The sequence below is a fragment of the Mauremys reevesii genome, linkage group 19 (assembly GCF_016161935.1).
Source record: "Mauremys reevesii isolate NIE-2019 linkage group 19, ASM1616193v1, whole genome shotgun sequence".
Lineage (NCBI taxonomy): Eukaryota > Metazoa > Chordata > Testudines > Geoemydidae > Mauremys > Mauremys reevesii.
In genome coordinates, this window is record NC_052641.1 from 1,234,871 (window position 1) to 1,239,178 (window position 4,308).

The following is a 4,308-nucleotide window of genomic DNA, read 5'->3' on the forward strand; positions in this document are numbered from 1 at the left end:
GCACACATTTTTGACAGTGAGGGAAACTAGCCACTGGAACAAATTATCCAGAGGAGAGGTGGAGTCTGTGTTTCCTGGTGTCCTCACGTCACAACTGCCTGTCATTCTGGAAGGTGCCTTTTAGTGACTTACAAGCAATTGGGCTTCATATGGTGCAAAGTGTGTGAAATTTCATAGCCTGTGAAATACAGGCCAGATTAGGAGATGGAATTGTTTCCTAACCTCTATGAAAAGCTCAGTGTGGGGTGTGGAACAGACTCTGCTGTTTTACTGGGTGGCCTGCTTGCTCCCCAGAATCAATAATGAGCAAGTGGGGTGATCCGGGCTGCAGCTTAAACATCCAGCTGGGCTGTCCCGGGGCAGACAGCAGGCCTGCCAGGGAAAGGTGAGTGTGGCAGTGACTTCACAAAGGCCTTTGGCAGGAACTCAGCCTACTGGGCAAAGATGATGAGGCGTCTGTGACCTCACAGAGCTCCCTTGCCAACAGCCGGGCAGGACAGGGATGCGGGGCAGGGGGAACCTCGGAGAGCCCTGTAGCCTTGCTGCAGCAAGCCTCCATCTCGCGGTCTCTCGCTGAGCACCAAGAGACAGTTGCTGTAGAGGAGATTCTGTGCGTGTGTTTTTCATTTCGATGGGGATTTGTTTCAAAGATATTGTCATCTGTGTAGAAGGTAAGAAAAAATATAGGCTCTAAGTACAAGATAGGGGACTCTATCCTAGCAGATTCAAAGGCATCACCACCCTCCTAGTGAAAAAGGTTTTGCTAATATCAAAGCCTTCCACACTGCAACTTGAGAGCATTGCTACTTGTTCTGTCATCTACCAGCTCTAAGATTTCATGACAATCAATCTTTCATTAGGACAATAATTCAAAAATACAAATACAAAAAACTTTGAGTGAAATCAATCCGTCCTGATCTTTCGTGTCTGGGAGTGTGGGCCTCGGGGACCAGACTGAGACCCTCATGGGCTAGTAACACCCAGGAAGCCAGTAAACTAATTCCAGTTCTCTTAGCATCCAAGCCTCCCTAACCCAAGGAACACCTGAGGGCTGCGGGAGATAGAGGGGGGCTGAGACTGTCTAACTCATGACTGAAAATACAGAGAGGTGTTATTGGCTTTGGTTGGGGGACAAGTAACAAATCTGTTGGGATTCTTACCCCAAACAACAATCGCCCATTGTCCTTTAGAGCACGAGGTCCCTAACACGCCTGACTTGCTCAAATCTCTCTCCTGCTAGGACTGAGGAATTTCCTCCATCCCCCATGATACCGAGGGAAAGAGAAAAGAAGTGACCTCTCTTTGGTCACACAGCAAGGTCATGCCAGAGGTAGAAAGAGAAGCATAAGAAACAAGTTGTATCAAAATGTTTTGCATTTCAAACAAACTGATTACTTAAACAAAGGCAATTTGATGTGTGGTTAGTGAACTGAAATGATACAACCGTGGGGTCAGGCCGGGGCCGGGAACGGGACTGGGAATGGGACTGGGACCGGCACCGACACCGGTGCTGCAGGGCCGGAGCTGCAACCGCAGGGCCGGAGCCACAAGCGCGGGGCCGGGCCTGGGCTGGCACTGGTGCCGCGGCGCCAGAGCCGCAACCATGGGACCGGCACCGCAACCGTGGGACCGACGCCGTCGCCACAACCACGGGCCCGGCACCGGCGTCGTGACCGCGGGACTTGGCCGGCACCAGTGCCAGAGCCGCAGCCGCAACCGTGGACCCGGGCCGCGAATGACGCCGGTGCCGCGGAGCCACAACTGTGGCCATGGTCCGGCACAGGCGTGGTGGAGCTGGAGCCGTCAGGCCAGGCCGGGACTAGCACCGGCGCCGCGGGGGCTGGGCCAGAGGCGCGGGACCAGGGCCGGGACCAGCACTAGCGTTGCGGGGGCCAGGCTGGAGCCGTGGGGCCAAAGCTGGGGACCCTCAGCTGGGGCAGGGACAGGACGGGGCTAGATCTTCAATGTAGGATCAGGATTTTGGTTTGAATTGTTTTTTTTTTTAAAAAGTGCTAAGCAGATGCTACACTGTAAGAAGAGGCAACAGAATCAAAAACTGAAAGATTGTTACTAAAACCAATGAAGAGCTGCAGAGAGTGCAGACCCGGCAAAGCAAACACATGAATCCTGTGAGTAAATAATCTGAAAGCAAATGGGGAAGAAAATCTCATCTGGGTAATTGTGGCTCTTGGGACAAAAATTGGGTTCCTGGTACGTAGCCTGGCTGAGATCATCCCTTTTCCCTGGGATTCAAATGTCATTCTCTGTGTGGTGTCCTTATTTTATTCCTAGGAAAAGGATCCCCAAAGGAGGTGTAAGGATCCGGGACTCTAATGTCTGCCAGAAGCTTCAGCCACCTTCACAGGTAGAAGTCACTGGCTTTCCTACAATGCCACTAGTGCTCTTCCTGCTCTCCAGGTCAGCTCCCTCCAGCAGGACAGAGACACCCCTTAACTCCCCGAGTCCTGATTTCCTGCCATTCAAAGGGCTGAGGGTTTGTATTGCCCCCACCCCAACCATCAGAGATTTTTCCTATGGGAATCTCCCTAGAGCAGGGGAGAAATCTGTTCTTCCATTAGAACCAGTCTGCTGAGTAAATCCACCCACACTGACCTCATCTCAGCTGCTTTGTTTATCCGAGATTAGTGGTATCTTTGGAAAACCAAGCAGTACTTGGTCCTGCTAGTGAAGGCAGGGGGCTGGACTCGATGACCTTTCAAGGTCCCTTCCAGTTCTAGGAGATTGGTATATCTCCAATTAATTATAATTATAATTATAACCCTTAGCATGTCAGGGTGTGAGGTGGAGCAGGGGATGCAGGAGCACCAGCAGATTCCCCTGAAGAATACCACCCTGTCTTTCTCTGGTCAGGTTAGAGCTTACCGTCCATTGCGGAGGTGAAGACCGGATGAGAGCTGCTGGATTGACCTTGATGTGCCATGTCCTTGTGTGGATGAAGGACCTCCATCTCAGGGATGGCCAGCAGCAGATGTAACACGTGTATCCAGGAATGGGCTAAATAACCTACATTGAGAGGTAAGTAAAATCGTGGCCACATGTAGACATCACAGGAATTGGTGGGGATTGACCCAGGGTCCTTCAGCACAAGCCCCTCTCACTCACTGTCAGCAAATCCAGCTCCACTCACTAGAGCACACCCCATTGCAGAGCCCCAGATCCCAGGAGCCCTGATTCTCAGACCCAGGCCTCACATCACAAGGCCAAACCTCCTCCCATTCTGGGCGCTGTAGAAGGGACCATTGGCAAAACCCCCCTCTACATTCCCCCTGTCAGAGACTGCGGCCACGGGTGACAAGTGAATGAGCTGAGATCTCCCCTGTGGGAATCCGAGGGGCTGCACATTTGGGGTTTCACAGGGACGGCGTCTGGTAGCCATTGACAGAGTGTTCCTGGGAGGAGATTTTCCGTCTCTAACCAAGGGTTTCTGTTCCCCCAGATCTCAGCCGCTCAGCAGAATGCGGGAGAGCCGAGTGCTGATGGGCTAGAGGGGTCCCAGGAGTCGCTGTGCAGCAGGGGCAGGGTCTGCAGTCACCATGGGCCAAACCCTGCGCTCCAGACCACCCAGGCTGTTTCCCTGGATTGCAAAGGGGACTTTAGCTTGGGGAATCGGTTGCTGGTGCCTATGTCCACAGCTGGGATGTTTTCATGAGGCTACTCAATGGTCCAAGAGAGAGAGGAGGAGCCTCTTATGTACCTCCCGAGCAACCGCTGGTGCCTGGACTGATTGACACCAGCTTATCAGGGAGCTTCCTATTTCCCGCTGCTTCCCTGAACCCGCTTGAGGAGAACAGACAGTCAACTGAAGTAGTAGGAGCCGGTTAGGCCCTTAAGAGGCTGAGATCTTCCCTCACTCAGGCCCTGCTACCAGCCTGCTTATTTGTCCCCTTCAAGTGAGTGTTGAGAGCCACTCTAGCTGGCACAGAACAGCAGTCATGAGTGAAAGAAGAAAACGCCCCCCTGGGGCAACATTCAGAAAAAGAAAGAAAGCAAAGGAAGCTTTTCTATCTAAGCAGGAAGGAGCTCTCCTGAGATACAGAGACACACATGTTCACGCTGAGCCTTCCGGCCCCACTGAGGATGTGAGTGGTGAGGAGATGCCTGATCTTCCAGTTAGTCAGAGTGCAGGTGACCTGGCAGCTACTGCAGCATCCATATCTCCATCTCAAATGGATGTAACCATGCACATTCCTGAAGAAAAGTGTAGCTCAGAGAAGAGTGTGGTGGAGGCACAAAAAACAGCTGCTGCTGAGTTTAGTTTCTTAAATCTAGATGATCCAGGACTGTGGA

General features: G+C 52.3%; 1 long non-coding RNA gene across 1 annotated transcript; it reads left to right on the forward strand.

Moving 5' to 3' along the window:
• Positions 1-2,004: 2,004 nt before the first annotated feature.
• Positions 2,005-3,002, forward strand: LOC120386952. The gene is made up of 3 exons (XR_005589985.1): positions 2,005-2,129; positions 2,293-2,365; positions 2,872-3,002. It is a non-coding gene; the product is annotated as an uncharacterized LOC120386952 (long non-coding RNA).
• Positions 3,003-4,308: the final 1,306 nt, after the last annotated feature.